The sequence below is a fragment of the Takifugu rubripes genome, chromosome 3 (assembly GCF_901000725.2).
Source record: "Takifugu rubripes chromosome 3, fTakRub1.2, whole genome shotgun sequence".
NCBI classification, from domain to species: Eukaryota; Metazoa; Chordata; class Actinopteri; order Tetraodontiformes; family Tetraodontidae; genus Takifugu; species Takifugu rubripes.
Genome location: NC_042287.1, coordinates 13,906,691 through 13,919,609, shown reverse-complemented (window position 1 = coordinate 13,919,609; position 12,919 = coordinate 13,906,691). Strand labels below are relative to the sequence as shown.

At 50.6% G+C, this 12,919-nt stretch overlaps 1 protein-coding gene and 1 long non-coding RNA gene across 2 annotated transcripts in view; one reads left to right on the top strand and one right to left on the bottom strand.

The window, feature by feature from the left end:
* The window catches only part of LOC101068454 (nuclear receptor coactivator 3), a 32,360-nt gene extending 25,019 nt beyond the window's left edge, over positions 1 to 7,341 (bottom strand). The window contains exon 1 of the mRNA XM_011602610.2: positions 7,197 to 7,341. The gene's annotated coding sequence lies outside the window, so the exon portion shown is untranslated. The remainder of the gene's footprint in view (positions 1 to 7,196) is intronic.
* Positions 419 to 5,925, top strand: LOC115249173 (uncharacterized). Its single transcript, XR_003887880.1, has 3 exons — positions 419 to 637; positions 4,708 to 4,804; positions 5,544 to 5,925. It is a non-coding gene; the product is annotated as an uncharacterized lncRNA (long non-coding RNA).
* Positions 7,342 to 12,919: the final 5,578 nt, after the last annotated feature.

The following is a 12,919-nucleotide window of genomic DNA, read 5'->3' as shown; positions in this document are numbered from 1 at the left end:
CGGCACACCTGAAACCTGCAGCGTCAGCCACAGACGACCTTCCAGGTACGAAAGGAGCCGATCGGCCGGTGGCGTCCAACAGGGGATGATATTTCATCCCAGGCATCGAGTCTAACTGAGCAGAGAAGCAGGAGCAGGCAGGTATTCTGAGGAAGAGGTGTGTCTTTAGCTGAAGCCTGGACTCCAGACCAGGGGTGGACACATTTACCCAAAGGGGCAACTTCAGTTTCCTTCTAAAATGTTGTGTTTTGGTGGGGCTAACAGCTGCCTCATGTTTGGGTACGTGCTAAATGCACTGGCGTCGACATGCCTTCAAAATAAAAGCATAACAATTACATCCAACTACACCAGTAATTCAACTGAGGAGCAGGCGACTTTTTGGTGGAAGTCCAGAGCGGACCTAAGACCTAAAAATACACACAAAATCGCTCCAGGACAGAGGGGGGTCAGGGGCCTGCCGGTGTCGCTGCCTGTTTACTACAACTTAGATCTTACCAGACTAACAGATTCATCCTGAGGGAGGGAGAGGCGCTCCCTCCCCTCTGCCCGAGCTGAGGCCGGAAGCACCAGAAGTTCTTCCCTGATCTGGGTTTGGCAAAACAGCTGAGCAAAAGTAGCAACTCCTCCTCAGCAGAAGGTGAGATTCAGCACTTTGTCCTCGCTCGGCGTCAGACGCCAACTTTCGGGAGTGAAGTTGCACCAAAGAATCCGGCTGAAGAAGTTTAGACGCTGCAGTTAAAACAGATCCATTTTTGTTGCTTAGAGCAGCTAAAATAACTGATTTAATGACCATATTTAAGTCATGACATCACACCAGCAGCGGCGGCGGCGTCGCCTTGGCGGGCGGCCAATCAGACGCCGCTGTTCCATAACGGGGTGAAGAGGTGGGGGGAGCGGACCTTGGAGTGCTCTCCTTCTACTCCAAGATGAGTGATGCTGCTGGTGGCGACAGCACAGAGAGGCGCTCGCCGAGGCGGCGCGTGCACGTCTGTGACCAAGGTAGAGTGACACGGGGTGGTGGGGGCGTGGCAACGGAGGGGAAGGGAGGCCATGAGTGAGTTAAGGCGAGGAGGTGGTCACGTAACGCCGGGTTCAGGCAGAGTTGAGTGACTTTGCTCAGTGTGCTGCAGCTGGTAACACTTAACTCTCCTCCTGCCCCATAAATATGTGTATGTATGTATGTATGTGTGTGTGTGTGTGTGTTTGTGTATGTGTGTGTCTGTGTGTGTCTGTTTGTGTATGTGGGCGCATGCGTGCACATACACAAAAGAGTTTTTAAACACAAAGTATGGCTGCAGTTTCAAAATGGAAAATAGAACCACAAACCTCTTTTTTGAAGAGAGGAGATGAGAAGGAGATGGAAGGAGAAGGGGAAGGACAGAGAGGTGAGGGGAGGAGGAGAGGAGGGGAGAGGAGGAGAGGAGAGGAGAGGAAAGGAGATGGAGATGGAGATGGACATGGACGGAGAAGGGGAAGGACAGAGAGGTGAGGGGAGGAGGAGAGGAGGGGAGGATGGTATAGGAGGAGGGGAGGAGGAGAGGAGGGGAGGATGGTATAAGAGAGGAGGGGAGAAGGAGAGGAGGGGAGAGGAGGAGGGGAGAGGAGAGGAGGAGGAGAGGAGGGGAGAGGAAAGGAGAGGGGAGAGGAAATGAGAAGGGGAGAGGAGGAGAGGAGAGGAAAAGAGGAGGAGAGGAGAGGAAAGGAGAGGAGGAGAGGAGGAGAGAGGAAAGGAGAAGGGGAGAGGAATGGAGAAGGGGAGAGGAGAGGAGGAGAAGAGAGGAGAGGAGAGGAAAAGAGAGGAGAGGAAAGGAGAAGGGGAGAGGAGAGGAGGAGAGGAAAGAGGAGAGGAGAGGAGGAGAGGAGAGGAAAGGAGAGGAGAGGAGGAGAGGAACGGAGAAGGGGAGAGGAGAGGAAAGGAGAGGAGAGGAAAGGAGAGGAGGAGGAGAGGAAATGAGAGGAGGAGAGGAGAGGAGAGCAGAGGAGAGGGGGAGAGGAGAGGAAACGAGAGGAGGAGAGGAGAGGAGAGGAGGGGAGAGGAGAGGGGGAGAGGAGAGGAGAGGAGAGGAGAGGAGGAGAGGAGAGGAGAGGAGAGGAGAGGAGAGGAGAGGAGAGGAGGAGAGGAGAGGAGAGGAGAGGAGAGGAGAGGAGAGGGGGAGAGGAGAGGAAACGAGAGGAGGAGAGGAGAGGAGAGGAGAGGGGGAGAGGAGAGGAAACGAGAGGAGGAGAGGAGAGGAGGGGAGAGGGGGAGAGGAGAGGAAACGAGAGGAGGAGGGGAGAGGGGGAGAGGAGAGGAAACGAGAGGAGGAGGGGAGAGGGGGAGAGGAGAGGAAACGAGAGGAGGAGGGGAGAGGAGGGGAGGCCCCAGGTATCAGCCTTAAATGAAGACAGAGCTGGGCCCTGCTGCTCGTCTCCTGCAGCCACTGATCGCTGCGTCTCCCACTGACCAGCTAAATATTTTATCAGCTGGCAGACGAACCCACGAGCCCCTCGGCCAGAGCTCCCTTCTGTTTGTTTCCTTGTTGAAAAAAGTAAGCGAGTGAGCGTGCTCGGGGGGGTGGGGGGGGGCTGAATTTGTTCACTGACCACAGGCTTTTTATTGGTCACTTTGAACACCCCCCTTCCCCCCTTCCCCCCCGTATGCATCCTATGTGCAGCGCCGCTCGGTTTAGAACTGGATGAACGACCTTGAGCAGGCGCGCAGGGCTGTGTTGCCATGGCGACGAAGCCTCGCGCAACCAGTAACAGCTGGATGCAACAGCACTCCCAGAATTTTAGCGGGACTTGCCACGTTAATAAAAGGACCCTCCGCGTCTCCTCCCCCTCCTTCATCCCTCTCTCTCTCCCTCCCTTCAAAGGAAAAGCGCGACTGTTCCTTTGATATTAATTACATCTAAACTTTATTCATGTAGCCGGGGACCAGCGCGGCAGCGTTTAGCCAAAACACCCCCGCATGAAAACTTAATTCCTCTCCCAACCCGCTCCCTCCCGTGGAAACAGTGACGCCGTGAACACAAAAGACGGCGACGGCTGAAACTTGAAGAGGAGAGTGGAGGAAAAAAAACCAAAAAAAACCAGGAGGCGACACAAACGCGGCGGAGAAGATCGCGGAGATGAGCACTTGACATTCCTCTCACAGATGAAGAAAGAAGAAGCTTGCAGACGACACGAGCGGCACAAGACCGTCCCGATGAGAGCGAGAGAAGCCGAGTCGAGCGGCGCCGGGCGCCGCCTTCCCGCTCCGTTAGCTCCCGAGTTCATCTCTGATCATTCCAGTTGGCGTGGAAACTAAATCTGGGGTCTTCTGTGACCCTCTCAACGCGCAATTAAGCGGCTACTTTGATTCCTGATTTGGTCCAGAGTTAATCATTTAGCCGGTTGCTCGGGGAACAATCGTAAAAACTTCTTTCCTTTAAAGCTAATTTAGCTTTAGCTGCAGTTTTCAAGGCCGGCGCGATGACTTCACCGTGGACGCCAGCTGTATTATTTCCTGCTGACGCGACAAAGGAACCGGATTTACTGCGCGTTTGACACAAACTGATCAATCTTCCAGCCAATGGGGCACGAGCTGTGTTCTCAGTGTGTGTGTAGGTCAACCCATGACCTGGTTAAACTGTTCCAGAGTGCAGTTTAACACGTGCTCGACAGGAGCAGGAAAACATAAATATTAACCCCCCCCCAGAGCTGCCTCGAGAACACAAAACTTTTAATTTTTCAGTGTTTCTCCCCTTTTGGGTTTTAAATTTCCACCTTTTGGCTGTTAAACGTTGGACGATAACGTGGGAAAACTGCCTGTTTTAATTTGCCGTTTGCAAAGAAAGTGAAAGTAAAACAAGCGGAGAGCGCTCGCCCGCGTCCAAAAACAGCATATTTCACCAACTCCCACTGAAATGCTTAAATGACGGTCGTAGTTTTGTGGAAACTAGGAGGCGCTACAGCTAAAGCCACAACTTTCTTCATTAAAATCGCTAAACTGAAGGTCCCGCAGTTTCCCCCTCTACGATCAACGCTTTAGCTCCCATCCCTGCGCCCCTCCAGACCTCGAGCTGCGGTATTACATTTACTAACGGCGCGTGCTAACGAGGCTACGCGACAGCGGCCGATCAGATGACTCAGATGCAGAAGCAGAAGGAGAAGCAGCTGGTAAAGACAGTGTTTTACAGTCAGTGAAGATATGAAAGAACGAGACGGCGCAGACACCAGGATGAAAGAAAAGAGGTCGCAATCGCTTCCAACGTCAGACAACCGCTGTTAGCGGAGCGTCTGTCTGCTACTGCGTTAATGACAAAAGCACGTCGGTTCTGGTGGGAAGTCATTGGGACAATCGTTAACTTCAGAATAAACAGTTATTGTAATCTAAAATGAAGCCGAGAGCGCTGAAAAGACACTGAAGGACGCTCGCTGATAAGTGGAAATGAGCCATATGAGCTTGTTAAAGACTCGAGAGATTCTTGCCTTTTATTCCTGCAATCAGTTTTCTTGTGATAAAACACAGCTCATTTGCATTTAAAAGCTAATAAAGCCGCCACTGCCTGCACTTAGCAATAGCCGCGTAGCGCGAAGGCGCCGGGTCCGACTCCAGCTCAGAGCTGTCCATGTGGAGTTTGAGTGGCTTTTCTCTGGCTGGATTAGGACTCAGAGTGTAGTTGAATGGTGTGTGTGTGTGTGTGTGTGTGTGTGTGTCCTGTGATGGACTGCTCTCTCATCCAGTGACTGCTCACTGCTTCCATGGGCCTGATGATGTGCATGGATGTGCATGGATGTGCATGGATGGACGGTATCTTCTTCTTCACTATCAGCAGAGCAGGTAAAAACACACCGTAACACGAACTCAACTGACTCATAATGTCATGTTTTACAATCCTGTTCAGGGAAGAGGCGTCGAGGGCAAATATTTGGTTTGTATTTAACCTTTAGAACTATTTAACATGAACATGAATCTGTTTAGCTCCAAGGAGGCGGCTAAGCTAATGGTGTTTGATTAAAGCCTCCGACTTGCTCTTCGCTAAGTTCTGAAACAGTTAAGCTCTTAATTTAACTCACATGATAACATACTGTGAAATATGCAGAACTCTTGGCATCTGGGACAAACAAAGCGAGGCTGCATTCAATCAGGCGGGTGTGTGTGTGTGTGTGTGGGGGGGGGGGGGGTCCAAGCCTGAACAAAAATGGAACAGGACACCTCCGAAATCAATGAGAGCTTGTGCAGATTAATTCCTGTTTAACACATCTTGACACAGTGGAGAGGGGCCCCTGAACAACAAGACAACAGCAAGGGGGGGGGGGCAGACCCATGTCAGAGATGAGTTGGGAAAGTTTCTGGCTGGGGGGGGGGAGGGGGGTGAGACAACACAGCAGGAAGGATGTCAGGTAGGATTCCGGTTCTACCTGATCCGCCTCCCCGCACACGCTGCTCCACAGAGCGGCGTGTGGTCCTGCCTCCGTCCCTCCCCCCTGAGCCGTGCCTGCCCTGCCCCCAGCGCGTGACCCAGTCACCAGAATCCCATGCTAACCTCTGTCCCCCCTTTTTTTTTTTTCTACTCCAGCATTCAGCAAACACCATGCATCACTGTCAGCCTCCTCCTCGCCGAGGCATTCGCGAAGACCCCCCTCGCCCGTACCGGGAGCCCGCTCTTGCCCCTCTCCTCAGCCACGGGGGGCTGTTATTCTGCGTCGTGTGGAGACTCTGGTGGTAAATCTGTCAGGAGAAGATGCTGCGGACCGAGACGGCGGTCCCTCACAGCCACACCCCTCCTCCTCAGGAGAGGTGGTCCATCCGTCCGCCGTGATGAAACCATCAGAACATTTATCTCAGGTCATCCTTAAAAACTCCAAATAAACAGGCAGCAGCTGGTTTAAACGGCCTCCAAAGAGTCCCCGACCCTTGTGACGGTAAAACAACCCAAAATTGATTAAAATCCCATTTTCGCCACGAGGATTTGTTGCCATTTACGTCTAAAAATGCTAATTATTTGGGCCATATGAGACAAATGAAGAGATCAGCGCCGGCCCTGCCGGCTAAAAGGTGTCAATTAGCTGTTTAAAGAAGAAGGGTGGAGGTGGGAATTCAAATTCCAACCGCCTGGAACTCAACCTGCTCATCCTTCACCTGCTCATCCAGTCACACAACAAACATCTGCATTCGCTTCCATTCAACCACTGTTTACACACAATGGAGAGGAGTCGGAGAGGAGTCGGCCTTATCAGCGCCGGCAGGTAGGGCTCCGCTGTCACACTCAAGGACGCGCCGACGCCTGCGTGGCCGCCCGCACGCGCGCGCGCGCGCGCACACGCACAAATTGACCCTTGCATAGATAAGGATGTGGACCTTGATGGGTGCAGGACGGCGTGCGTGCACAGGGCCACGCTGCTGCCCCCTGCAGATGTACAGTGAGACCGAGGATGGAGCCAATGACAGAAGTGGGAGGGGGAGAGGGGGGGGGGTATTTCTAACTCAAACGGGAGCGCACACATGCACGCAGCGTTCGGTGCACCGACGTGCAGAATAGTGAGACACCGGTGGGTCGGTGCACTTTCCCTCCCAGCAGCCGAGACCTGGGCAGGCTGGCCGACGGTCGCCCCCCCCCCCCCCCCCCCCCATCGCATGTTGGAAGCCATAAAAACCACCCGTGACTTCATGGCTCGTTCCGTGGTGACACTGACGAGCACGTCTGCATCCATTTGATCGACAAGCGTTTCGGTGCCACTTCCCCGGCGCTGTCGAGGCGGCGGAAAGAGGCTAAAAACGGGCAGAAACTAGCGAACTATCGCCCGTGCGCGCGTTTTTGTGCGTGTTTACGAGCCCGCGTGCGGACGCACAGCCCATACAACCCATCGCAAACTTGTAGTTGGAAACAAGTTATCCGCCAGCTTGCACGTAAACCGGCCAGCTTGCGCGACCGAGTTAAGTTGATCAAATGAGCCGAACGTTTCGAGTTGCTATCTGCAAAACCAGACGGCGGAGAAAAGCTTAGCATGCAAGCGCCGCACGTCATGTACATCACGGCAATATAATGTTGGCTGTCATGCATTTAAAGAGCGTGCAACGTGCCCTCCGCACCGTAGCGAAGCCAATATTGTCCTCACCGCCGCTGGGAATGCAACTCTCTGTGCAACATTTCCGTCCTCCGTCGAAACGGCAGACCGGAGACGTCTGTTTAAATTAGCCGACTAATGTTGACCGGCCGGCCGGAGCTTACCTTGTGAACGTTTCTCTCTGCCGGTTCGCCAGTTTCTTCTTTACACCGTTAACTCTCCGCCATCTTCGGCACTGTTTGTTTAAATGGGAAACACTCCCGAAGCTCAAGAAGCCAGTTCTGTAAGTTGAGGCTTTTGCGTGGGGTTCTGGGTAGGCGAGTTCTCTCGCGGCGAGCTCCGCGTTTCCGGCCGCCTACTCGCACCCGGATGTGGACTACAGGCGGACTCCGCCATCGCAGGAGGTGGCGAGGGGAGTAGAGAGAGGTGTTGGGGACAGGCGCTGTCTGTCTGGCTGCCTACCGACGGTTCTCCGCGACGATACCGGTGCGGAGAGACGAGGCACGGCCTCTGTTCCAGCTAAATCCGGGATGTTGGTAAAACCAACCGACCTGTCTGTTCCGCAACACCCAGACGTTTGTCTCGTGACACTAATCCAAGAGACTGAAGTTGAGAGCACATCAGGACACGGAGGTCTTATCCTCGTTTAATACGCGCGTCTCAAATGTGTAGATTCCTTTTTGTCCAAACTCTTTATATGCATACTTGCAGTCTTTGCCACCTCGTTCTATTTGTAGAATGTCTTTATACGTTTAGTTTTGACCCATTTTTGTGTAAATGGTGGCTTCTTTTGATAATATTGAAAGAAAAAAATCTAATTCCTACACAGAAAGGCCATTTGTTGTATTTAATTCCTTAAAAACTCTGATTTTCTTAGAAATGTTGACTTGAGACCTCAGGGCGCTAGTCTGCCATGTTGCTTCATTCAGCTTGAATACAAATGTTAGCATTTATTAACATTTCTATCTAAAATATCAATCTTATAGCATATAATTTAATCATTAAACTCTGGTGCTAGCGACACCACTGCATGTTCTCATTCTTGGCCCATTTAGGTGACAAAGATCTAAAAAGAGTCAGATTACAGCTCAAATAAAGAACGGAACACACACACACACATGCTAAAATGTCACTTGAATTCCTGTGGCGTTTTTGTAATAATTCAACCCTCTCTGAGCTCCTCCGGGCCACCTATCTCTTATGGATGACGCCCATATGCGGGTCCATATGTGAGCTGGCAGGCGCGGATATGGACGGAGTCGTCTGCAAAGTGGGACGGCGCTAATAAGACGGCGACGGATAGCCTCGACACGTGTCCCCGTGGGCACGCCAGCCCGGGCTGGAGCACAAACAAACACACGAAAAATGTCAACGACAGAGAGGACGAATAGAAACGAGGGAAAACGCGGGACGGAGTCTAGTTGGAGACGTCTTAAAGTGATGACAGATGACAAATGTCAGCGCCTGATGCCCAAAGAGAATGGGCGAAAAGTAACTTCTAAAAAGAGGAGTGGGGAAGAAATGTGGAGTTGTCAGGGTGATGGAGGAGGAGAGGAAATGTTACAGCTCAGAGGAACACAGGGGGAGAAAATAATGGAGAAGCACTTCAGTCTGACTCAGAAAGTAAGGCTGGGGGAGAAGAAGAGGAGGGAATGGAAAGATGAGAAGCTGTTGAAAGAGGAGGGAAAGTAATTATTCTCGTGTGTGAGGGGTAATATAAAACTTTTTTAAAAAAACTGCAAAGGAGAAGAAAATGTGATAAAAGCCGGCGAGGGATACAGAAATGCAAAAAATTATGATCCTTAGAAATGAACTTTTGTCAATTCCGCACGTGTTCCCGACTTTATAAGACGCTGTGAAACATCGCTAGCATCTTCATTGCTAATCTGCGACGTGTCACCGCCCAGATCCTGCTGTCGATTTCACCAGAAAAGGAGATGGATTCTGTCAGTCACGTTACTCACGCTAAAATATTCCCATTTTTGCCGGCGTATCATCGTTACGGCCTGTCGATCACTTCGTGCTAGCCTCGGACACGGTGACCTTAGCGCTGACCTCTTAGTTACATTTGGCAGTGGGGCTTACAACCAATCCGGGTCACGTTTCAACCTCTCCTGACACGGGGCACAATTATTGGCTCCTCGGGGTCAAGAAGTTCACATCGGTTCATTTGTTTCGCACTCTGACAGTTGTGTCACAAACGCAAACGTAGCATAGCGGCTAACGGCTCATTAATCAGTCTGGGCAGAGTGACACTTTAGTATAATGTTGCTGTTATAATACCAATATCCTGACGTTGATCCAGCCGGAAAGAAACTAAAATTCCGATGCTGCCCTATAGGAGCTCTAAACTGGAACTTTACCCCCACTGTCAGACTTTGACATTGTCCCCAGAGCCACTCAACTGTTTTGAGAGGGTTGGGTTCCTTCCTTCCACCAGAAGAGGTAATTTGTAACCAGATTAAAGACCTTTTTAATCAGATCTAAGATAAGTTTTTGTCTCCAGTTCATCAAAACATGTTTTGCTGTTATGCTTCACAACCACAAATAGAAAATAAGAAAAAGAAGGAAAAAAGGGGAAGTCTAAGCACCGCATCGGCGTTTCCTGAGAGAGTTTTATCTTATGAACACGAGGCATATTGTTCTGGATTAAAATCACTACAAAGCTGTGATTATGGTTTAGTTTTGATATACTCTCTGTCAACACAACAGCAGCTCAGGAGAATACCTGCTCAGACGATGCTGTTGAAGTTAATCACTAATCCTTCAGTCCTCTCGCTGACAGGATGGAACTCCGGGGGATTGTGTCTCCGTAATCCATGTGGCTTCTGGTTGCAGTTTTAAAATAATTAAAACTGTAGGCTATTATTGTAACATTCACCGTCTCTGAAAGACTACACGCCGCACGCTAGCCTTAGCCGCGGCGTTCACGTCTCAGTTCAGATGATGGAAATTTTGTGGAATAAATGGGATTTTTTTTCCCCCGTTTGGGTTGCAAACTTGGCGTAGCCGTGGCGATCAGAGCTTGTGCGAAGGTCAGTGATTTGTTGGAGGGGTTAGAACCCCCCCATCTGGCATAGTTTCTTTGAGCCGCTAGCTTCTTTCTACCACCATGAAATATAAAATCGATACAACACGAGCTCACAGCTCCGGGTCACGGGACGGCGATGTTGGCAGAACCTTAACGAGGTCACCTGTGCGGAATTCAATCACGTGCTTCCAAAATTGCCCTGTACCACGGATTCCGCGAGCTAACGTGCTAGGAGGCTAAAAACAATGCGAGCTTTGACCCGTTTCTATGGATTTCTGTTTCAGACGACCCCCCCCCCCCCCCCCCCGGTTTGTTGAGCCATCTATTACTCAATTATCAGGGAAGCTCAGAACGTGCCTGTGTGATTATTCAAATCTTGACTTGAAAGACTGATTTCCATTTAAATTTGTTTTATGCCCTTTCAAGTGTTTTGTCATTAACAAGTTTCCAAACACGCGAGCGGGTGACGCTCAGGCCTCGGAGGCCTTTCCGATCTCTTATTGCTCTTCTTCCTCTTCTCTTCCCCGAGACGTCGCCGTATGAATAAGAATTTAATGGAATCGCTCCCCCCAGTCCTCCTCTGCTCTACTGTAAATCTGCTCAACGTTACTCTCCCTTTATAGTCCTCTCATTTCCTCCACCATTCCTTTCTCCCTCTCACTGCAGCGCCTCTGATCCGTCCAGATGTTTCAGACCCTTCCACCGACGCTTCACCTCGGACGGCCTCCAATCCTCTTCGGAACGGGTCACGGGGCCATCCCCCACGTGCACGGTGCTGGCCGGGGGAAGCATCGGTTTGGTGGGACACTTCCTGGTTAGCTTGCGTCACATATGTTTGTCTCAGGGGAATACGCACACATCGGGGTGCACGTGGAGGAGAGCGTGCACGCGCAGACCCCTGTCCTTGCCTCGACCCCGGCCTGCCTCTCCGGTTCCCGCCGATCCATCAAGCTGTCGGATCAGCCAGAAAAGAGCCATTACTTGGAGACAACACAACACATTAGCAGCCAGCCGCAGGTGTCTGGTCCCCCCCCACCCCCCCCCACTCGTCTGCAGATGTAATTGTTTCGGTGACCCCCACCAGTCAAAGCTGCACCCAAACGCATCCCCTTGTGTTGGGATACAGCCGCCATGTGTGATTTGATTGCTAGAACGTTACAGCAGCTCATGTTCGGTAAGACAATGCTGTCTTCCTCAGTCTGCCTGGTGATTTATTAATGCAGGTCCATATGCAGCTATGCCCCCGCAGACCGTGCGTCCCTCAGGCACGAGGCGCGCTGCTGCCCCCTAGCGGCCGCGCGTCGATACCTGGTTTCCCCGTTTCTTAACGTTCAACGGCCTCTCTGTTTCAATGAATAAAAGCTTTATTCAAACGAGGGGGAAAAGGTGACAAAGAATGAACAGAACACACGAGAATTTGCATAAATATATATATATACACCATCAGAGCAATACAGAGACAACACATCAGAGAACTGAAGATAGCGCAACATGTCCAAACAAGCAGCAACATAAAGAAAAGAACAAGAACAATGCAGAATGGAGAGACTCCAACACAATAAACGCGCGTCTCCGCCGTGCAGGCTGTGGTTTTTTTTTCCCTTCTTACCTCATGGTCAAAAACATTATTGGCTGTTGCCACCTAGAGGCCGCTCAAACATCTGAATCCGTGCGGTCTTCAACTGCACAGTGCGGAGTCAGAGCGGACACAACCCGAGTGAGAAGTGTTCTGGTGCTCCAACGCAAGAAAAAAAAAAAAAAAAAAAAATAGGTGCATTCCTGTGGGATTATACAGGCTATTGTGACTCAAAGCTAGGGGGCCGAAACAGAGGGCGGCTCGCCTTCCAGGGCCCGAAAGTCTGAGTGAGATAACGGTGCCGGTGTGTGTTTTATCCATCCTGAAACCTACAGATGTGCACGCTGCAGTGCACGTCTGCAGAGGGGCGCTGCCAGTTTCTTTTTACCCCTAATAAGGCCATGAATTAAAATGAACCAGCTGGAAATTGTACACTCATACCACAAAGTTTACCCACACCACCATATATATATATATATATATATATATATATATATATATATATATATATATATATATATATATATATATATATATATATATATATATAAAAAAAACCCAAAACATCTTATACACAATATGGATGCAAAAACAAATAGTCACACGTGTACGGAACAACAGTGAAACCCAACAGTTTCGGCCTTATAAAAATAGCTTAAAAATCTTACAGGTTTTCAGTACAGTGTAGGGTTACGTCCCCCCCCCGTTACAGCTGAGTTTGGGTATCAGGGTGGTAAATAAGTCCTCTGCTCCTCCTTCACTCCTATGACACTGCCGCACACAAAGAAAAGGCTTTAAAAAAGGCCGCCCAAAGTCCAGATGACGGGAGGAAAGAAGGAATGGAAACTTCATTTCCTCCCGGCTCCTAAGAATCCAAACTCGCTCCGGGGCAATATCAGAATCATAGAAAAGGCCGAGCGAGGAGGACCGAACATGCCGCCTGTGGCAGACGCAATTCAACACAGAAGCATTTAGCAACCTAGAAAACACACACACACACACACACACACACACACAGACCTCATCCACAGCTGGAGGAGGCCTTTGGGGCCGGACCAGAGCGACCTTTACAGACTGGGTCTGATTGTGGAGCTTGAACAGATTATCAGATTTCAAGTTCCGCAATCATCAGATAATTCTCTCTCTCTCTCACACACACACACACACACACACACACACACACACACACACACACACACACATACACAGAGTAAGTGCACGGGCATACAAATGTCTCCCACCACACCGTGGGGTGTACACTAACCGACGGTGTTCGTAGT